Raw genomic sequence first — 24,526 nt, 5'->3', positions numbered from 1 at the left:
CAGAGATCTAAATGCAAACAGTAAAGCTATGAAACTTTATACGATAACACAGGAGAAAACCTTTATGATTTGGGTTACGCAGAGTTCTTAGACATGATACCAAAAGCACAATCCATAAAAAAAAAACAACAATAAATTGGTCTTTACCAAAAATTTTAAACATCTCTTCTATGAGAGAATCTATTAAGGGAATGAGAAGTCAAGCCACTGAGTGCAAGAAATATTCACAAATTATATCTGACATATATATATATATATCCAGAATATATAACTAACTCTCTAAACTCAAAGGTGAGATAACTATCCCTTTAGAAAGTAGGCAAAAGACTTGACCAGACACTTAACCACAGAGGATATACAGAGGGCAAATAAGCATATAAAAATATGCTCAACATTATTAGCCATTAGGTAAATGCATTTTAAAGCTGTGATACAAGTACACATCTATCAGAAAGGCTAAAATAGAAGATAGTGGCAAAACCAAATACTGGTGAGATGTGGAACAACTGGATCTGTCATACATTGCTGGTGGAAATTTAAAATAGTACAACCCTCTGAGAACAGTTTGGCAGTTTCTTATTAAGTTATACTATATTCTTGCCAAAGTACCCAGCAATTGCAATCCTGAATGTTTATCCCAATAAATTGAAAACATATATTCACACAAAAACCTGTATACAAATGTTCATAGCAGCTTTATTTGTAATAGCCCCAAATTGGAAACAACCCAAATGCCCTTCAATTGGTAAGTAGATAAATAAACTTGTTCATCCATGTAATGGGAATACTATTTAGCCATTAAGAGAAACGAATTATTGATACCCACACAAACTTGGATGTATATCTAAGGTATTATGCTGAGTGGGGAAAAAAAGTAAATCTCATGAGGTTACATATTCTATGATTCCTTTTTTATAACATTTTCGAAGTGACGGAATTATAGTAAAGGAGAATAGCCAGTGGTTGCTAGGGGTTAGAGTTGGGGAAGACAGACTGTAAAGGAGAATGATGACCGAGGATTTTTTGGTGATGGAGCACTTCTGTATCCTGATTGTGGTAGCTGTTACATAAATCTATATATGCGATAAAATTTCATAGTATTGATGTTGGAGGTAGGGTCTGGGGGGCCCGGTAATCAGCCTCAAACCACCCCGTCCTCTTACCAACTCCTTGACTCCACCACAGGAAAGAATTCAAAGGCAGAGTCACAGTAGAAAGTGAGAACAAGTCTAATACAATAGATAAGAAATACAGGTTTTACAGAGAGTGCAGCAGAGCTCTAGAAACTGAGCAGGGCCCACACCAAGGTTAACACAAAAGTAAGTTCAGTACAGACATCAAGTCTAACACAAACGCAAGCAAGTTCAGTATAAAGTGAAGGCTGGCTCAAGAGAATGAGCAGCTAGCTGCTTGCCAAAAGTAAGTTAGATACAAAGTAAAATATATACACCTCAGCCAACAAGGTGCAGGTTGCCTCCAGGAAAGTGTGCAACAGCCCCGCCTTCAGCTGAGATTTGGCTTTTATCGTTAATCTATCTAATGAATATTCAATGAAGGGGGTGGCTCCCAGTTATGGAACATTTAGTCTTGCACATGCTCAGTCAGTTCCTTCCTGGCACATGTTCATTGGTCAGACCCTATTACATGCACCAGTCATATTCAAGAATGTTCTGTGCTCTTTATTGAGCATGCCCAGCCACTGGATTTGCATAAGTCAGCACCTCCGGTCTCATTTTCTCCATGTTGGTGCTAAAAATATGTCTAACTGGCAACAGTAACTTTCCTCCAGGGGGGAGCCTAGGAGAGGGGGCCTGAGACCTCAGGGAGTGGCTAGAAACCCAGAGGCGTGTCCAGAAACCCAAGCCCAGGGAAATTGAACACATCCTGTATCAGTATGACACACCCAAAACACAGATGAGTCCATGTAAAACCTGAGAAAATTGAGATTAGGTCTCTAGTTTAGTTAATAGTATTATACCACTGCCAATTTCCTGGTTTTGATATTTTACTGTGACTATGTAAGATGTTATCATTGGGGAAAGGCAGGTGAAGCAATCATAGACATAGCAAACTATATGTGCAACTCTTCTTTGTTTTAATTTTAAAATTTTTTTATTTATTTGTTTAGTTTTTTGGTAAGAACACAACATGAGATCTACTTAAAACATTTTTAAGAATACAATACAGTATCATTATCTATAGGCACAATGTTGTACAGCAGATCTCTAGAACTTATTCATCTTGCATAATTGAACTTTTATACACACTGACTAGCGACTCCCTATTTCCTCCTACCCCCTGTCCCTGGTAACCACCATTCTATTCTTTGCTTCTATGAGTTTGACTATTTTAGATACTTCATGTAAGTAGAATGGTACCATATTTGCCTTTCTGTGACTGGCTTATCTCGCTTAGCATAATGTCCTCAAGGTTCATCCATGTTTTCATATATTGCGGGATTTCCTTATTAAAAACTGAATAATATTGCATTGTATGTATATACCACATTTTCTGTATCAATTCAGCTGTCTATAAAAATTCAGATTGTTTCCACATCTTGGCTACTGTGAATAGCACTGCCATGAACATGGGAGTGTTAAAATTATCTCCAGATCCTGATTTATCTTTTGAATAAATTTCTAGAATAGAATTGGGATTGCTGGGTCATATAGTTCTTTTCAAAATGTTTTTAGAGCCCTCTTTAACTGTTTCTTATAGCAGATGTACCATTTTACATTCCCACCAATAGTGTATGATGGTTCCAATTTCTCCACATCCTTGCCAACACTTGTCTTTTTTTTTTTTTTTTTTTTAATAATAGCCATCCTGACAGGTGTGAGGTTTTGATTTTAATTGTGGTTTCTCATTGTGGCTTTGATTTTAATTTCCGTGATAAGGATGTTGAGCATCTTCTCATATCCCTGTTCATCATTTGTATGTCTTCTTTGGAGAAATGTCTGTACAAGTGGTCAGCCCATTTTAAAATCAGGTTATTAGTTTTCCTGCTATTGAGTTGTAAGAGTTCCTTATACATTTTGGAAATTAACCCCGTATCAGGTACATGGTTTGCAAATATTTTCTCCCATTCAGTAGGTTGCATTTTCACTCTGTTGATTGTTTCTTTTGCTGTGCAGCTGTTTAGTTTGATGCAGTCCCCATATGTCTAATTTTGCAACTTCTGTGAGTCTTAAATTATTTCAAGGCAAAAAGGTTGAAAAAGGTACGAGCATATCTAAAACTATCGATACACATTGCCAAATTAGCCTTCAAAACGATCATGTTCATTTTCTCCCACTTTAATAGTTCTCCCAATCTCTCTCTATCCATTTATCCTACTTTATATTCTTCATATGCTTTTCATACTCAGAGATTGTGCTGTTATTTATTTTGCTTGTATGTTCCTTTTTATTTTTTCCTCGGCTTCATTGAGGTATAATTGGTATACAAAAATCTTCACTTAATTTATATATATAATTTGGTGAGCTTGGACATATGTATACACTCATGTTACCATCACTACAATCTAATTAACAAACATATCCATCACTAGAAATTTTCTCGTGTCCCTTTTTTGCTTATTTTTTTCTTTTTTGGGTGTTGAGAACACTTAACATGAAATCCACCTTCCTAACAGAATTTTAAGTACACAGTGCCTTATTGTTAACCATAAGCACTATGCTAGCGATCTCTAGAAAATACTCATCTTGTATAACCGTTACTTTATATGGGCTGTTATTATTATTATTATTATTATTTTCATTTGATTGTAGTCTGTTTCTTTTCCATGAGGGTAGGTGCATTGTCTCATTTGTTTCTGTGTTGTTAGTGACCCACAACAGTACCTGGCATAAAGTTGGTCATAAATACATTTAGAATGAACAAATGAATAAAAGAATGCAGGAAAATATCTTTTTCTTTCAGTATTAGTGAGATTGAGGCATCTTTATATGTTTATTGACCATCTGTAGTTTTTCTTTTGTTAATTTCCCTCCAATGTTATTTGCTCATTTTTTTCTACTGGAGGGTATTTATTTTATTTTTGTATTTTAAGAAATATTTGTATATAAAGCTATTCATTTTTTGTCATTTTTCAGATATTTTGGCTTCAATTTTGCTTTGTAGTTCTGCTTATTTTTTCTTGTAACTTTAAAAATTAATATTGTGAAGTTCAATTTATCTTTTTTTTTTTTTGACCAGTAAGGGGATCACAACCCTCGGCATGGTGTGGTCTGCACCATGCTAAGCCAGTGAGCACACTGGCCATCCCTATATAGGATCTGAACCTGCGGCCTCAGCGCTACCAGCACCGCACTCTCCCAAGTGAGCCACGGGGCCGGCCCTCAATGCATCTTCTTAAAACTCGTTTCTCTCTGCTTTTATCCTTAGAAGGATCCCCTATATCTAAGATAATATACTTTTTTCCTAGAAATTATAAGGTTCTATTTAAAAATGCAATTTATATGTTCACTTATAATTTATTTTGGGATTAAATGGAGAGTAACTTATTTTTCTGCAATGGTGCTTCTTTGGCACCATTTATTACAGTATCTTTTCTTTGTTTATTGTTCAGCTAATATTAGTATAACCAATTCTTCAATATTTATTTCCCCTGTAATTTTTACCCCGTTTTTCTGGTTTGTCCATTCCCATAATAATGCTACAGTGATTTAACTACTCTAATTTTGTAGCATGTTATGATATCTGATTAGGTGAGTTCTTTTAAAATGTTTCTTGCTTATTCTTACATTTTTATTAGTCTAAATGAACATTTTACAAAGTTTGAAGTAAAAATTTCCTGGCTTCTTGATGTTACATTTGTTCAGAGAATACTTTGGAGACAGTTGGCATCTTCAAAATATTTAATCTTTCTAACCAACAACATAACTTGTCTCTCTTCAATTTATTTAGTCAAGTTTTATAATTGTCTACCTATGGGCCCTGCACACTTTTTATCTACTTTACTCTTAGGTATCTTATGTTTTATTGTTAATTCTGAAGACAATATAATTTCCATTATACCTTCGAATTAGATTTCCTGTTATGTTTGCATTTTATTTGTATATTCATTATGTAACTCGCTGCCTTACCAATATTTTAATAATTCAAGTATTTTTCAATTTTTATCATTATTGTTATAGAGACACATAATGCTATCATTTTACATCAATCATAATGTTGCCTATTCATATTTTGTATTTATAACCTGTTCATTTCTCTGGTCTCATGTCTTGAGTAATGTTAAATAAAAGTAATGAGAATCATCATATTTCTCTTATTCCTGACTGTAGTGGGAAAGCATATGTTGCTTTACTAGTTAGCATAATGCTACTTAGTATGAGAAATATATAAACCATCATGTTTAAAACCTGCCCTTATATTTCTAATTTAATGTTTTTTTTTTAAATTTTCAAAACATGAATGTACCTTGCAACTTATCAATTGCCTTTTAAATCTTGTATTGTATAATCATATTTTCTGTGGCATAATGATGGAATCCATAGCCTTTCTATGCTATTGAACTACATTACACTATAGGAAAAAAGCACACGCCATGTAATGGTGTTTTTTAACGTTGCTGGATGCTGGATTCAGTTGGAAAGTACTTTTTTCAGAATTTCTTTGACTATGTTAATTAGGAGTATTAATGAACTTATTTTGTTCATATTTTTTAGGCTTTTCTCTTTTTTTAATTTTTATTGGATCAAAATTGATTATCTATATTTTGGAGGTGCAACATTGAGATATGTTGATCAAATCAATATTACTCGCTTATACCTTGTACAATCTCTCCCTCCCCCCTCCCCCTTCTAATTACCCTAGATTTCTTCTGTCCTTCTGAAAGAGTAATGGTTACTCTGTTGATTTGTTGCCTAGATGATCTGTCCAATGCTGAGAGGTGTGGTCAGGTCCCCTGATATTATCATAGAATAGATGCTTCTGTCACTCTGAAATGGGCTATGTGGAGAGAAACATCCTCTTCTTTTCTTTATCTCTGCTGGTGACTCTCCTTATGTCAATGCACTCCAGTGGCTGGCAGACTATCTAGGTGATGGTTGTGGCATCTAGCTGATTTTGCAGCAGCCATGTTTATGGTGATAGCTGTGGTGGGCCACCCACATGGGGGTGATGTTTTTGGCATGCTCCTTCGTGCTGGCAGTGTGCCTGGTTGTGGGAGGTGGGTCCAGTCCCCTTCTCCATGCCTCAGGTCTGTGAGCATGCCCCAAGTTGCTGGCATGGTGTGCCTTGTTGTGCGAGGGGGGTCTGGTCCCTTTCTCCAGGCCTCAAGTCCCTTGGTGCTCCCCAAGGCACTGGCATGATGTGCCTGGTTGTGGGAGGGGGTTCTGCTCCCCTTTTCCATGCTTTGGGTCTCCAGAAAGGCCCCAAGGCACTGGCACGGTGTGCCTCATTGCAGAAGGGGGGTCCGGTCCCCTTCTCCATGCCTCAGTTCTCCAGGCGGGCCCTGAGGTAGTGGCATGGTGTGCCTGGTTGTGGGAGGGGTTTCTGGTCCACTTCTCCATGCCTTGGGTCCCTGGGGGCCCTGAGGTGCTGGTCGTATGCCTGGATGTGGGAGTGGGGTCCAGTCTCCAGCTCCATGCCTCATGTCCCCTACTGGGCCCCAAGGCACTGGTGGTGTGCCTGGGCTGGAACTAATTTTTTGTCCTTTGCTTACTTCTTAAATGGGGGAACTTCCTGTGGGAACCAGTGCTTGAGCTGTGTGGTTGAGCTAAATTGCTCTTTTGCTGCTGTTTCCATAGGGAAGGCTTTTTATACAGCTCAGGGTTTAATGGTTGACCTTATGGGTACTTCTGGCTCTCCAGAGACCCGATGCACCTGGGTTGTGTAGAAACTCTGATCTGGACCTGAGTTTTTTCATCAAAATTCACCCCATGCAATTCTGCATTCCTAACCAGTCTCCTCTGAGTGGTTCTGTGTTGATTGGTGTGTGGATTGGTTGTCCTTGCTATGACCCAGTGTTCTCCCAGTGGGCCTGTCTCCCTTATCAACCATGCTCCAAACACTTCCCATGGGACAGGTCCCTTGCAATGACTCACCATCCTCTGAATGGCTCCTGTTTTACAGCTGTTCTGGCTTCTCACTCCTATGTGGGTCCTCGGGAACCCTATTAGTGGTCTTGCAGTCCTGGTGGCCACCAAGGCCATCTTCTCCCCTGCTGCCTCCAAGTAACTCCTGAAGGACACAGCTGCAGCTTCTGAGGGCTCCTGATCCATGTGCTCAGCAGCTCCAGCATTAAAGCGGCCATGGCCCAAAGCACTCAGAGCAGTTTTTTCTTTCTCTCATTGTGGTTTCTCCCACCTTCATGAACTCCATAGGTCTCTCCTCCTCTTCCCCTGAGCTCTAGCGGCCTCAGCTCAGCTGATGTTACATTTTTATAATTGTAAATTGATTGATTTGTGGGAGAGAGTGACGCTGAGGACCGTCTATTCTGCCTTCTTGACCAGAACTCCTGTTAGGCTTTTCTATTAGCTAATTTTGGTGCGTAAAAGGTTTGGCAAAACTTCCCCCAACCTCCCCTTAGCCATTAGTCATCTTGCAAATTTAAGAGTCCTTCCAGCACCCTGCTTGCTTTCCTTCAAATGCATTCTAAATTATCTGGTCCTATACTCCAACAGAAGTGCTTGGGATCAAAATCTTGGGTGATATGATAATCTGACTCAGAACAGGGACTTCCTGTCTGCTAGATTATATATTTCCACTGATAAGGGCTAAATTATACTGGCTTTTCTTGGTAGCCACATAATCCTGTTGATTTTTGTTGGTGGTCTTGAACTCATCAAAAATCCCAAGTCTTTCTCATAAACTTCTACTTAGCCAGCTGAAAACCTGTCTAGGTGATTTACTGAATCCACTGACAGTCCCTCACACTGGTTCTTTATGAATTTCATCTCATTAGATTCAGACTATTATTTTAGTTTATTTTCATTCTTTTTGAATCCTGACTCTGTCATCCAGGGAAGCTGCTGTCTTTACTTTCATGCCATTCACAAATGGAACGTTTACTTGTTACACCTTGCTCTTTACCACTAATAAAACCTCAGTTTTAAATAGGCATGAAGACAGAGCTTCTAGCTATGTGATAAATTCTTTATCCAGACAGATATATGTAATCATTAATCATTTGGTAAGATCATTCAAACAGTTATACATTTCAGTTTATTCTTTCATCAAATAATAATTGAATACATTCTCAGCTAGGCACTATGGTAGCTATTGGGGATACAATAACTAATAAAACTTGTTTTCCCTGCTCAGACACTCAGAGAAAACAAACAAGTAAAGAAATAAGATTAATCCAATATAGACAGAGAAGTGTAAAAGGCTTTAAAGTCTCAAAAAAGATTTAAGGCAAAAGAGAGTACATTATTTTCCTAAATCTCATTGATCCATGTATCGGGTCTGCAGTGGGTGCTATGATGTGCTGCTGAGATTCTGGTTTAGAAATCAAATACTAATACCTTAATTTTCTGGGAGCGCTGCCTGAAGGACATCCACAGCTGTCATCTCCCCACAAACATTCCTCTGCAGAAGAGAACCACCTTGTCCAAGGTAGTGTGGACTGGTGGCCTATATCCAATGACTCATTAACTGATAAGGAAGTATGAGGGCCTGGCCCCTTTGCCCAACTTGTAAAAATTTTGAGGGGCCATTCTAGTTTCAGAATTCCTGGTAAGGTCAGCTGAGGCGTCCCTTAAGGCTACATTGCAGTCCAAATCCTCTCTGTTCATTGATGCTTTCTTCCCTTCTATTTTCTTCCACAGATTTTGATTTCAAGGGAACTCTCTAATAAACTGCTTGTATGCTAATCTCTGTCTCAGAATCTGCTTCATAGGGAACCCAACTTATGACATGATCATACCGAAGATCAATTCTGAACACAATGTTTTTTGCTAGAAACTTTCTCAAAGCCAGTTTGCTAGTGCTTTGTTGAGAATTTTTGCATCTAGGTTCATGAAGGATATTAGCCTGTAGTTTTCTTTTTTTGTGGGTGTATTTTTCTGGCTCTGGTGTCAGAGTGATACTGGCCTCATGGGATGAGTTTGGGAAAATACCCTCTGCTATCATTTTTTTTTTTTTTTGGAGCAGTTTGACAACCCAAGAAAAGGAAAGACCCAAATATCAAAACTCAGAAATGCAAAAGGAGACATTATAACTGATTCTGCAGAAATATAAAGAATCATTAGATACTATCATGAACAACTAATTTGAAAATCTAGAAGAAATGGATAAATTTCAGGACACATACACCCTACTAAGACTGAACCAAGAAGAAATAGAAAAATTGAAGAGACCAACAAAAAGTAACAAGATTGAATCTGTAACCAACAGTCTCCCAAGAAAGAAAACCCCAGGACTAGATGGTAACACTAATGTATGGTGAGTAAAGTCAAATAGTAGTTTCATTCTGGGAGTAGAGCCTGAGAAAAGACATGTGGTGGTGGGTGGAGGGGAGCTTCTGTGCTTCTATATTTCGATCTGGATAGTTGTTTTATGGATTTGCTTTACTTTGGGAAAAAAATTATCTATCTTTGCACCTGCAAGAAAGATAACTTTTTGAAAATGAAGTTTTACCTCCTCTTTAAGCTGCTTAAAGTTAGAACTGGTCATATGTCTATTACATGTTAGATGACTTATCCCTTAGGATTTTGATCAGAAGTTATTAAGTGGGACTGTTATATCTCCTCTGCTCTGATTTTCATTACAAGGATATTCATGGAACTTTCTGACATCCTCTCCTTCACTTACACCTGCACAAAGAGGTGCAGGGAGTTATCTGACTGAAGAACTTGGGATAGGAATTGTGCAGGAGCAACTCAGTCTCTTCTCTTTTAAGCTAACTTACCTGATGCACATATTGTGTTCTTATCCATGCCAAATGTTTTAAACAGATTGGAACCCACATCATAAGCATTGCAATGATGAATCAGCACTACCTTCTTGGGTGGGTAAATAATTATAATATTGGCATTCTATCTAACTGCTGTATATCTGAGCAAGTATCTTAGTTCAGTTTCCTTCAAAAAGCAGAGTGTGGACAAAGAACTTGGGTGCATATAATTTATTTTGGAGGTGACATCAGGAAACAGGAGTAGGGAATGAGTGAACGGGAGGACAGCAGAGGAAGAAAAATTGATAAAGAATGTGTTAGTGCACTGATAACTGATGTGGGCTACTGAGGCTCCATTTCTCTGAGGAACCACGTAGAGTAAGTACATTTAGAATTGTCCCTCCAAAATGCAACATTTATCCACTAACTCCCATCCATCATTGGTTGAGGGTTTATCCCTAGGAACTCCCACCCCTCCTGGCTCCTCTCCTGGGCTGCTGAGGGAGTTCTCAGGGCTTTACAGAAAATGTGCCTAATTGAGGTAGGATGTTGTTAAGACACAGAAAATACTTAGAACAGGTGCAGCTGAAATTGAAGGTGGGCTGAAAGGATTTGGTCTGGGGCACCGAAAGCCTCTGCTAAACCACCTTCTTTGGTATCAGATTTATCAGTAATAAAGTTGATTATATTGGTATGCACATCCCTTACTACTTGTCTATATTTTGATTAATTTAGGATCACAAGTGGGTGAGAACTGGTGGTGTTATTTGGTTTGGTGGACAAATGCTGTGTCTCAGAGAAGAATTCTAAGTGTACTCTGCATGGTTTCTCAGAGGGATTGAGCCCCAATGGCTAAATTTATGTGAAAGATATCTGGGAATTTATTATCTTACTATGGCAACATTTATGTAACTTCAAAGTTTTTTCAAAATAAAAAATAATTAAAAGAAAGTGCTTCAGTAATACATATTTATCTGTAATTTAATATTTTAAAATCTTTTCATAAATTTTCCAGTGCTTTTTGAAACACAACAGAACAATATGCCTGTGACTTAATATATTCTATAATAATTGGCATATACTCAGTATCTCTGAAAAACTAGAAAAATAATTTGTGCCCAATATACTCTAACTGGCTAAATTTTGTGACTCATTCATTAATTCATGGAATGTGAGCCCAACTAAGAGTTATTTCTTAAACCTATATGTGTAACTTGTGCCAAACTAAAAAATATATATTATAATACATTCCTCTATAAATTGGGGCACTTAGATCAGTAATTTTACTTTTATTACATTTTTTTTCAATTGATGATGAATGACTATAGGAGCCCTTAGTTGGCATTGGTCATAATTATTTTTAAAATTAATTTATAGAATAAATTCCAGATAAACTTGAAAGATAACATGAATTCTAAAAAAAAATAATGTAGTTTCCATTAACCATGATGCTTTAAAGGCCTGGGTTAATTAGATAGGATTTTTAAAACCATCTAAAGTAGCCTTTTCAAAATACTCTGAAGTGTGCTTACAGCAAGATAAAGTGTCTTTTTATCCTATGATCAAAATTTTAAGATATGCTTAGATACTGATGACTAATGGAACAAACTAGAACTCCTTGTTGGGAAAAATATTACTACATAGAATTGGACAGCAATGGGCCGAGCCCATGGAGCACTCAGGAGAGTGCGGCGCTGGGAGCGCAGCGACGCTCCCGCTGCAGGTTCGGATCCTATATAGGAATGGCCAGTGCACTCACTGGCTGGGTGCCGGTCACAAAAAAGACAAAAAAAAAAAAAAAAAAGAATTGGACAGCAAAATTACAAGAATAGATATCCATATGCAAAATATCTAAGATAGTTACAAACATGGTTTCTTGTACTTACAATTCTTGGAATATGGAGTATATCTACTTTTCCTTATTCCTCCCACTAAATTTAACTAAAACCCCTAGACACCATATATAAAACAAACATAATAAAACTCTAAAAGAATGAAGGAAGAAGTATGCTCTTCTAGGAAACTTAGGACCTTAGGAATGACATGATCGTGAGTTTCTTGGGTTTCCTTTTTGCCTCATATATCCCAGAGTTGTAGCTGAAGAAGCTAATAACCCAGCAACACCCAGCAGGTACAGACCAAAAACATATCAGGAAGGATTATTCCCACAGCCTCACTCATAACTCTTTTTTTTTTTTTTAACATTTGAGGATATTTTAATGTACAATTGCCTTTTTTTAGATAATTTTTTATACATTCATGTGGGGTGCAACATTGATTTTTCAATAATTGTGTAAAATGTGTGATGGTTAGATCAGTATAATTAGCTAATCCATCATTATGATACACAATCATTTTTGTGTCCATTGACCAATTCCTCATTAGCCTCCCTCCCTCTCTGTCTCCCCTCCCTTTTCCCACCTCTGTTTTTCTAAAAGTTCTACATATAATTGGGATTGTTGTTGCTTTCTTGCTCTCTGTCTCTCTTTATTGTTCATTTGTTTATTTATGGATTCTGTTCCCAGTTATGAGTGAGAATACATGGTATTTCTCTTTCTGTACCTGGGTTGTTTCACTTAGAATAATTTTCTCCAGGCTCATCCATGTTGCTACAAATGGTAGAATTTCATTCTTTTTTATGGCTGAGTAGTATTCCACTGTGTATATATACCACAATTGCCTAATCCAGGCATCCATCGATGGACATTTAGGTTGGTTCCATTGCCTGACTATTGTAAATAGAGCTGCAGTAAACATGGAAGTGCATGTATCCCTTCAACCTGATATTTTCCAATTCTCTGGATATATCCCCAGTAGTAGGATTGCTGGACCATATGGAAGTTCTATTTGTAGATCTTTAGATTAGCTATACTAATTTACAGTCCACCAACAGTGCAGAAGGGTTCCTCTTTCTTCACATGCTTGCCAGCATTTGTTATTCTCTATCTTTTTTATAATAGCTAGTCTGATTGGGGTGATGTGATATCACAAAGTCGTTTTGATTTGCATTTCCCAGATGATTAGTGATGTTGAACAGTTTTTCACATACCCATTGGCCATTTGTATGTCTGACTTTCAGAAATGTCTATTTAGGTTCTTCACCTATTTTTAATTGGATTATTTGTTTTGATTTGTTGTAAAGTTGTCTGAGCTCTATGTATATTCTGGATATTAATCCCTTGTCAGATGTGTAGTTTGCGAATATTTTCTCCTGTTCTGTAGCATGTCTTTTCACACTGTTGATTGTTTCCTTTGCTGTGCAGAAGCTTTTTAGTTTGATTTAATCCCACTTGTTTATTTTTTCTTTTGTTGCATGTGCTTTTGGGGTGTTTTTAATAAAGTCTTTGACCAGTCCTAAATCCTGGAGTATTTCTGCTATGTTTTCTTCTTGGAGTTTTAACGTGTCCAGGCTTATATTTAAGTTTCCAATCCATTTTGAGTTGATTTGGGTATAAGGTGAGAGGTATGGATCAAGTTTCACTCTTCTACAAATGGATATCCAGTTTTCCCAGCACCATTTATTGGAGAGACAGTCTTTCCCCCAATGTATGTTCTTGGTGCCCTTGTTGAAGATCAGTTGCCTGTAAATACGAGGGTTGATTTCTGGGTTTTCTATTCTGTTTCATTGGTCTGTGTGTCTGTTTTTATGCTCATGCCATACTGTTTTTGTTACTATAGGTTTGTAATACAGTTTGAAGTCAGGCAGTGTAATGCCTCCAGCTTTACTTTTTATGCTCAGGATTGCTTTGGCTATTTGGGGTCTTTTGTTGTTCCATATGAATGTTAGGATTGCTTTTTCTACTTCTATGAAGGATGTCATTGGTTTTTTCATGGGGATTGCATTGAATCTGTAGATGGCTTTGGGTAATATGGACATTTTTATGACATTGATTCTTCTAATCCATGAATAAGGAATGTCTTTCCACCTTTTAGTGTCTTCTTTAATTTCTTTCAGTAGTGATTTGTAGTTCTCACTGTAGGGATCTTTCACCTCTTTGGTTAGATTTATTCCTAGGTATTTTTTTTTTTTTTGGTGACTATTGTAAATAGGCTTGTTTTCTTGATCTCTTTTTCTTCTAGGTTGTTTTTGGAGTATTAAAACACTATCTGATTTTGGTATATTGATTTTGCATCCTGCAACCTTATGAATTCATTTATCAGCTCTATGAGTTTTTTGGTAGAGACTCTTAGGTTTTCTATATATAGAATCATGTCATCTGTGAACATGGACAATTTGATTTCCTCTTTACCTATTTGGATGTGCTTTATTTCTTTCTCTTGTCTAATTGCTCTGGCAAGTACTTCTAATACTATGTAAAATAAGAGTGGAGATAGCTGGCATCTTTGTCTGATGGTACTTAGATTGTTTAGATAATGAGATTTTGGACTTTTAAGATGGAAAGACTTAGATGAGATTTTGAACTTGAGTTGGCTGTGTAATGGGTTGAAACGTTTGGGGACTGGGAGAATGCATGATGCTTGTGGATGGACATGCATCTTTGGCAGCCAGAAAGTGTATGGTGGGAAACAGAATAATGATCCCACAAAAATGTCTATGCTCTAATGCCCACAAACTGTTAATATGTCATCTTACATGTGAAAAGGGACTTGGCAGAAGTAGTTAAATAAAGACATTTGAAAGAAGAGAATATTCTGTATTTTCTGGCTTGGCCTAAAGTAATCACAGTGGGTTCTTATAAGAGACAGAGGGAAAAAAAACAGTGAAAATGAAAACAGAAGAACAATAGAAAATAATTAATAAAACAAAAAGCTTGTTTAAAAAAAAGATAAATAAGATTGACAAACTTCTAGAAAGACTAACAGAGAAAAAATAGAGAAGACACAAATCACCAATATCAGGAATGATAGGGGAATCACACTAAAGTCCCTGCAAATATCAAGAGAATAATGAAGGAAATTACAAATAACTGTACAAACAAATTTGGAAGATTAGATTAAATAGATCTCTTCCTCAAAACCCATAAACTACCACACAATTCACACAATATGAAATAGATAATTTGAATAGCACTATATAACTAATAAGGAAACTGAATTAACAGTCAAACAACTTACTACAAAGAAAATTCCAGGGCCAGATGGCTCCAATGGAGAATTTTACACCACATTTAAAGAACAATTAACATCAATTCTATAAATCTCTTTCAGAAAACAGAAAATGAGGAAACACTTTCCAATTTATGTTATGAAAGTAGTATGTCCTGACACCAAGAAAAGACAAAGAAAGTACCCAAAAAATCTACTGACCAATATCGTTCATTAATATAGATACAAAATTCATTAACAAAATATTAGCAAATAGAATTCAAAATGTATAAAAAGAATTATACCCCATAACCAAGAGGCATTTATTTTAAGGATGCAAGGCTAGTTCGTTATTCAAAAATCAATCAGTGTAATTCAGGCTAAAGAAGAAAAATCACATGATTATATCATCCACTGCAGAAAGAGTATTTGACAAAAGTCAGCACCTGTTTATGATAAATACTCTCAGCAATCTAAGAATACAGGGGAATTTCCTCAACTTGAGAAAGAGAATCAAATAAAAACCCACAGCTGACATTATGGCAAAAGACTAAGTACTTGTACCTTAAGACTGAAAAAAAGGCAAAGTTGTTTGCTGTCACCACTCTTGTTCGACAGAGTGATGAAAGTTTTAGCCAGTGTAACACGGCAAGAAATGGAAATAAAAGTCATAGAGATATGAAATGAAAAAATAAAACTATATTTGCAGGTGACATTATTGTTTACATAGAAAATCACTAAAAATACTTACTAGAACTAATAAATAAGTTTATCAAGGGCACAAGATATGTGATAAACATTCAAAAATCAATTTCATTTCTATACTAGCAATGAACATGAGCTTTGAACTTAAAAATACAGTACTATTTATAAGTACTTAAAAAAGAAATACTTAGGTGGAAATTTGATGAAATATGTACAGGACTGTATGCTTACAAGTACACAATGCTGATGAAAGAAATCAGAGATCTAAAAAGATAGGGAGGCATACCATATCCACAGATTAGAAGACTGAGCATAGCAAAGATATCAGTTCTCCCTAAATTAATATATAGGTTTAATTCAGGGCCTATCAAAAATCCCAGGAATTTTTTTTTTTTGTAGATATAGTCAACATTATTCTATAATATATATGGAAAGGGAAAGGTACTAAGATAGCTAAAACCATTTTTAAAAGAAAAGGAATGTTGGAGGAATCAATCTATTCTATTTCAAGAATCACTATATTGCTACAGTAATAAAGACTGTGTGGTATAGATGTCATAGATCACTGGAACTAATTGAGAATCCAGAAATAGACCAACACAAATATGACCAACTGATTTTTTAATTTTTTAGTTTTAATTTTATTATATGTTGACAAATTATAGTTGTATATTCAGTGAAGGAAAGGTAGCCCTTCCAACAAATGGTACTGAAGCAATTGGGCATCTATAAACAAAACAAAACCAAGCCAAAAAAAAGAATGTACATCTAAGTCTCACATCATATACAAAAATTAACTTGAAATGGAGCACAGACTTAAATACAAAACAATAAAACAATAAAACCTCTAGAAAAAATCATGAAAGATAATCATCAGAATCTAAGGCTAGGCAAGGCATTCTTAGACTTAATAACAAATGCATAGTCCATAAAAAAAAGAATTGACAAGTTGTGCTTCACTTAAATTAAAGACTTTTGCTTTGTGGAAAATCTTGTCAATACAATAAAAATATAAGCCACAGGGTAGGAGAAAACATTTGTAAATCACATATCTGACAGAGGACTAGTATCAAGAATATATAAAGAGCTAACAAAGTCAACAGTAAAAAAATAAACAGTACAATTAGAACATGACCAAAAGACATGATGACAAATTTCACCAAAAAGTTATACAGATGGTAAATAAGCATGTGAAAAGATTTTGAATACCTGCACCATAAGGGAAATGTAAATTAAAACCAAACTATGTCACTACACACCTATCAAAATGGATAAAATTAGAAAAACAAAATAGTCACAGCATTGAATGCTGGAAAAGATGTGGAGAAACTAGATTACTCATGCATTGATGGCGGGAATACAAAATGCTATAGCCACTCTAGAAAACAGTTTAGAATTTTCTTTAAAAACTACACTTGAGAGCACAGCTGAGTGAACACTGACCAGAGAGGAGCCCCCCTGGAGATCCTTGAGACCTGCGGTGACCAAGCCCCATGGTGCCTGCTTGCGACCGAGCAGGTAGGGCTCACCACTGCAGGACACCATCCCCAGCCTGGCCGAGTGCATGCCAACCAGGGAGGCACCCCCCAGAGGGGTATGAGACAAATGGTGACCATGCACCCAAGGTGCCAGCACCTGACCAAGCACGCACTGAAGCAGCTGTGCCAAATTTGCAGCCCTGGCAGGATCCTAGCCAGACAATAGTGTCAAACCAGTAAACCGTGAATTCCCTTGCCATGATGACTAAACACCAAAGGAAAGAGACCAGAAATATGAAAAATTAAAGAAAGTACACCACCAAAGGGTAATAACTCTCAAGCTCTAGATCCTATAAAACAAGAAGCCTTTGAAATGTCTGACAAGGAATTTTGAGTGCTAATTCTAAGGAAACTAAATGAGATAAAAAAAAAATAACTCGGCTAGACACCACGATGAAATGAGGAAAAGTATACAGGACCTGGAAGAAGAAATGTACAAGGAAATCAATGCCCTGAAAAAGAATGTAGCAGAGCTTGCTGAGCTGAATAATTCATTCGATGAAATAAAAAACACAACAGAGAGATTAACCAGCAGGCTTGCAGAAGCAGAAGAAAGAACTTCTGAACTTGAAGGTGGGCTTTTTGAAATAACACAGCATGACCAAAAAAAAAAAAAAAAAAAAAAAGAATTAAAAAGTATTGAGGAAAATCTAAGAGATATATCAGACAACCTTAAGCGCTTAAATAGCTGAGTCATGGGTATTCCAGAAGGGGAGAAAAAAGGAGATTGCATTGAAAACATATTCAACAAAATAGTGGCAGAAAACTTCCAAGGTATAGGAAAAGACACAGATCTTCAGATTCAGGAAGCTCAAAGATCCCCAACTGTATCAGCCCAAAAAGGTCTTCTTCAAGACATGTTATAGTCAAACTGGCAAAACTCAAAGATAAAGAGAGAATCTTAAAAGCTGCAAGACAGAAGCATCAAGTCACCTATGTGGGAGGCCCCATTAGTCTAACATTGGACTTTTCATTACAAACCCTAAAAGCCAGAAAGGAATGGGATGATATTTCAAAATACTAAAAGACAGAGATTGCCAGCCAAGAATACTCTACCCCGCAAGGCTATCCTTCTGAAATGAAGGGCAAATAGTATATTTCTCAGAAAAACAAAAACTGCAGGAGTTCACTACCACACGACCACTCTTACAAGAAATTCTCAAGGGAGTACAGGGTTTGGTACCTGAAAAATAACTACCACTGCTGTAAAAACTCAAGAAGAATCAAAACCTACAAGTAAAATAAAAATGCCAACAATGAAGAGAAAATAAAATTTTATCTATAACCCAAGAAACCAACAAATAAAGAATACAAACAGTAAATCAGAAAGAAAGGAACAAAAGACACTTAAGCCATGCTAGGAGTAAATAAACACTTTTCAATAACAACTCAATGTAAAAGGATTAAATTCCCCAATCAAAACACAAAGACTGGCTGACTGGATTAAAAAGGAGGACCCAACTATATGCTGCCTTCAAGAGAACCACCTCACCTATAAAGACTCACATAGACTAAGAGTGAAAGAATAGAAAAAGATTTACCATGCAAACAGAAATGAAAAAGGAGCTGGAGTAGCTATTCTTATATCTGATAAAATAGACTTTAAACTAAAAACCATAAAAAGAGATAAAGAGCGCCACTACATAATGACAAAAGTATTCATCAATCAAGAAGACATAACAATCAAAAATATATATGGCCCCGATGTCAGAGCAGCCAGATTTATAAAGCAAACTCTATTAGACCTAAACAAGGAAATAGACACTAATACCATAATAGCAGGGGACCTGAACACCCCACTAACAATATTGGACAGATCATCTAGGCAAAGAATCAGAAGGGAAACACAAGATCTAAACAATACCCTAGACCAATTGGTCTTGACAGATATCTACAGAACATTCCATCCAACAACCTCAGAATATTCATTCTTCTCATCAGCACATGGATCATTCTCCAGGATAGATCACACATAAGGTCACTAATCAAATCTCAACAAATTCAAAAAAATTGGAATTATCCCATGTATTTTTTCAGACCACAATGGATTAAAATTAGAATTCAATAAAAAATGAAGTTCTGGAAGCTATACAAACACGTGGAAATTAAACAGCATTCTACTTAATGACATGTGGATCTAAGAAGTAATCAAATAGGAAATTAGAAAAGTTATTGAAACTAATGAAAACAGTGATACATCATACCAAAACCTGTGAGATACTGCAAAAGCAGTACTAAGGGGGAAATTTATCACATTAAATGCTCACTTCAGAAGAATGGAAAGATGGCAAGTGAGCAATCTAATACTTCACCTTAAAGAACTAGAAAAACAAGAACAATCCAAACCCAAAATTAGCAGATGGAAAGAAATTATTAAGATCAGGGCAGAACTTAATGAAATTGAAACCAAAAAAAATGATACAAAAGATCAATGAATCAAAAAGTTGGTTTTTGGAAAAGATAAATAAAATTGAGAAACCATTAGCACAGCTAACTAAAAGAAGAGAATAGCAGAGCCAAATAACAAAAATTAGAAATGAAAAAGGTGTTATTACAACTGATACCTGTGAAATGCAGGGAATCATTACAGACTACTATAAACAAATATATGCCAACAAATTTGAAAATCTGGAGGAAATAGATAAATTTCTGGACACACACAAACTATCAAAACTGAGCCAAGATGATGAAGGAAATCAGAACAGACCAATAAAAGTAAAAGAGATTGAAGCTGTTATCAGAATTCTCCCAATGAAGAAAAGCCCAGTACCGGATGGGTTGACAGCAGAATTCTAAAATACATTCAAAGGGGAATTGACACCAATTCTCTACAAAGTATTCCTAAAGATTGAAACAGAGGCAATTCTTCCAAACTCATGCTATGAAGCAAACATCACCCTGATACCAAAACCAGGTAAAGATACAACTAAAAAAGAAAACTACAGGCCAATATCCTTGATGAATGTAGATGCAAAAATCCTCAATAAAATACTAGCTAACAGAATTCAGCAACACATATGCAACATTATAAACCACGATCAAGTGGGATTCATCCCAGGGAAGCAAGGTTGGTTCAACATATGTCAATCCATAAATGTGATACACCATATCAATAAAATCAAACACAAGAACCATATGATCATCTCTATAGATGCTAAAAAAGCATTTGATAAAATTCAACACTCGTTCATGATAAAGACTCTCTACAAGTTAGGTATAGAGGAAAATTATCTCAACATACTTAAAGCCATATATGATAAACTCACTGTCAATATCATCCAGAATAGTTGAAAGCTGAAAGCTTTTCCTGTAAGAACAGGAACTAGACAAAGATGCCCACTCTCACCACTCCTCTTCAACATAGTCTTAGAAGTACTAGCCAGAGCAATCAGAGAAGAGAAAGATATAAAGGGCATCCAGATTGAAAAAGATGAGGTCAAACTTTCCCTGTTTGCAGGTGACATGATCCTATATATTGAACATCCCAAAGCCTATAGAAAAAAACTTTTGGAGTTGATAAATGATTTCAGCAATGTTGCAGGATACAAAATCAACACACAAAAATCAGTAGCATTTCTATTCTCCAATAGTGAACATGCAGAAAAAAAAAAATCAAGAAAGCTTACCCATTTAAAATAACCATTAAAAAAATAAAATATTTAGGAATAGAGTTAGCCAAGGATGTGAAAAATCTCTACAATGGGAATTACATACCACTGTTGAGAGAAATTAAAGAGGACACAAGAAGATGAAAAGACATCCCATTCTTTTGGATTGGAAGAATCAACATTGTGAAAATGTCCATACTGCCCAAAGTGATATACAAATTCCATGCAATCCCCATCAAAATTCCAATGACATTTTCCTCAGAAATGGAAAAAAGTATCCAGACATTTATATGGAATAACAAAAGACAATGCATAGCCAAAGTAACCCTGAGAAAAAAAATAAAGCTGTTGGCATAACACTACCTGACTTTAAACTATATTACAAAGCAAAATAACCAAAACAGCATGGTGCTGGCATAAAAGAAGATACAATGATCAATGGAATAGAATAGAGAGCCCAGAAATCAACCCACACACCTATAGCCCTATAGCCATCTGATCTTTGACAAAGGCGCCATAACTATACACTGGGGAAGAGACTGCCTCTTCATCAAATGTTGCTGTGATAACTGGATATTCATATGCAGAAGAATGAAACTAGACCCATACCTCTCACCATATACGAAACTCAACTCAAAATGGATTAAAGAATTAAATATACACCCTGACACAATAAAACTTCTTAAAGAAAACCTAGGAGAAACACTTCAAGAAGTAGAAATGGGTATAGACTTCATGAATTTGACCCCAAAAGTACGGGTAACCAAAGGAAAAATAAACCAGTGGGATTATATCAAACTAAAAAGCTTCTGCACAGCAAAAGAAACAATTAACAGAGTTAGAAGACAACCAACAGAGTGGGAGAAAATATTTGCAAAATATACATCTGACAAAGGACTAATGTCCAGAATACACAAGGAACACATACAACTTTACAACAAAAATACAAGTATCCCAATTCAAAAGTGGACAAAAGAGCTAAATAGGCATTTCTCAAAGGAAGATATATGAATGGCCAACAAACCCAAGAAAATATGCTCAATATCACTCAGCATTTGGGAAATGCAAATCAAAACCACACTGAGATACCATCTCACCCCAGACAGGATGGCTAATATCCAAAAGACTGTGAATGATAAATGCTGGCGAGGTTGCAGAGAAAAAGGAACTCTCAGACATTGTTGGTGGGACTACAAAATGGTGCAGCCTCTGTGGAAAATGGTATGGAGGTTCCTCAAACAATTGCAGATAGTTCTACCATATGACCCAACTATCCCACTCCTGGGAATATACCCAGAGGAATGTAAATCATCAAGTCGAAGGTATACCTGTTCTCCAATGTTCATCACAGCACTCTTTAAGAGTTGGAACCAGCCCAAATGTCCATCATCAGATGAGTGGATATGGAAAATGTGATATATTTACAAAGTGGAATACTCCACGGCTATAAAAAAGAATGAAATACTACCATTTGCAATAGCATGGATGGACCTAGAGAGAATTATCTTAAGTGAAACGAGTCAGGCCCAGAAAGAGAAATATCACATGTTCTCACTTATTTGTTGGAGCTAAAAATAAATAAATAAATACACAATTAAACTGGGGGGGAGGGAGGGAAGAAGACACAAGAATCACAATTCCTTGAAGTTGATACAACAAGCGAACAGATATGAGGTTGTTGGGAGGGAGGCAGGAGATGGAGGAGTGAGGGAGGTTTCGGTAATGGGCCACAATAATCAACCAAATTGTATATTGATAAAATAAAATTAAATTAAAAAAAAATTAGACATGAACCTGTCATGACCTAGAAATGCACTCCTGGGCATTTATCTCAAAGAAGTGAAGACTTATGCTCCCACAAAAACCTGTACTGGAATATTTATAGTAGCTTTATTTGTAATAGATAAGAACTAGAACAACCCAGATGTTTCTGAATGGGTGAATGGTTAGATAAACTGGTGCATCCATACCATGGAATGCTGTTCAGTAATAAAAAGGAACAAATTATTGTTTCATGGAGGAATGTACCTGATTTTACATAATTCTCTAAGAATTTTGCTGAATGAGAAAAGCCAATCCTGAAGAGTTATATACAATTCCATTTATATAACATTCTTCAAATGACAAACTACAAAAATGGAAAACAGATGAGTGATTGCCAAAGCTTAAAGAGTTATTGGGAGTGAGAGTAAAGTGGGCATGACTATAGAAGGTCAACGGGAGGGATCCTTGTGGTGATGGAAATGTTCTATATCTTGACTATATCAATGTCAATATGCTGGTTTTGATATTGTGTTATAGTTTTGAAAGATGGTACCATTGTGAGAAACTGTGTAAATGATACACAGAATATTTCTGTGTTATTTCTTGCATTTGTATGTGAATCTACAATATTTTCAAGATAAAACATTTAATTAAAAAATAATATTCTTTCTCTTTTTTTTTTTCTGTTTACTGTAGCTGGTATAAAAGATTCTGAAAAGTCCCCCCAAAATTAAAAGACTAGGTTTAAAAAATGTAAGAAGACCATCCAAGAAGTTGTTATAAGACCCACTACCCTGTCATGAAAAATTGTAAACAACTTTGATATGGATGAAAAATAATTTAGTAAATGTTCTGTCTCAAGCACCCTTCCTGGTGATATCAGGCTTTTATTTACTTTGAGCTATTTTAATGCTGTAAGATATAGAAAGCTGATATATAAGGGCATTTCGGAAAGTTCGTGGAAAAATAGAATTAAAAAATAGAAGTACTCTCATAATGCATGTCCATAGAAATGTAAATTGTATATCGAAGAATGTAATTATTATTGCTCTGTGATTATTGATCAATTTTGTGTCCATTAAGCAAATTTGTTTTATCATTCTAGGTTGGCATATGCTATGGTCTGAATGTTTGTGTTCCCCCCAAATTTGTAAATTAAAATCCTAACCCCCAAGGTGATGGTATTAGGAGGTGAGGGCCTTTAAAAGGTGATTAGGTCATGAAGGCAGAGCCCTCATGAATGGGATTAGTTCCCTTATAAAATAGGCCCAAGGGAACTTGTTCTACTTTCCACCATGTGAGGGCATAGCAAGAAGTTTCCACCAATGAACCAGGAAGAGAGCCCTCACCAGACTCCAAATTTCCCAGCATCCAGAACTGTGAAAAATAAATTTCTGTTGTTTATAACCCACCCAGTCTATGATATTTTGTTATAGCAAGCCAAATGGACTAAGACGGCATACGTATTTGGCTTCTCTTTGGATTCTTCTTTGAACTGGTTCCCTCAACTACAGAATTAAATGCAGTCTTTTATACATATTCAACTCATGTTTGTATAAGTATCATGATTATGTCTTCCTTTAAAAAGTATTCTTTGTCAACACTAGGAGTGTTTATAAATGTATCCATAAGGATATTGAGAAATACTCAAGTCCAGAATAAATATCTATAACTGTAACCTAACCAATTATACTGAAATTGTACCAGCTTAAAGGTGGATATGAGTCAATGTGGCAGGATACATGCTCTGAATTCCAAGATATTGGATTGAATCAGCTTATATCTTGATCTTATCCTTAAGAAGAAATATATTTTCCACCTTTTTGTTATTAGCAGCAAGGAATGAAGGAGGACTTCTGTACTTATGCTGTGAAATATGCACAGACATGGGATTGTCTGGTGGAAAGCCTTAGCATGGGGCTTGGCCATCAAGAGAAGCATTAGAGGACCTGCAGTGGCAAGTGAGCCTCGGACAGGGAGCTATGTAGGATGGAATAGGAACAGCTAAAATGATAAGGGTA

The sequence above is a fragment of the Cynocephalus volans genome, chromosome X (genome assembly GCF_027409185.1).
Source record: "Cynocephalus volans isolate mCynVol1 chromosome X, mCynVol1.pri, whole genome shotgun sequence".
NCBI classification, from domain to species: domain Eukaryota; kingdom Metazoa; phylum Chordata; class Mammalia; order Dermoptera; family Cynocephalidae; genus Cynocephalus; species Cynocephalus volans.
The sequence above is the reverse complement of the archived record's forward strand: the minus strand, read 5'-3'. Positions refer to the sequence as shown.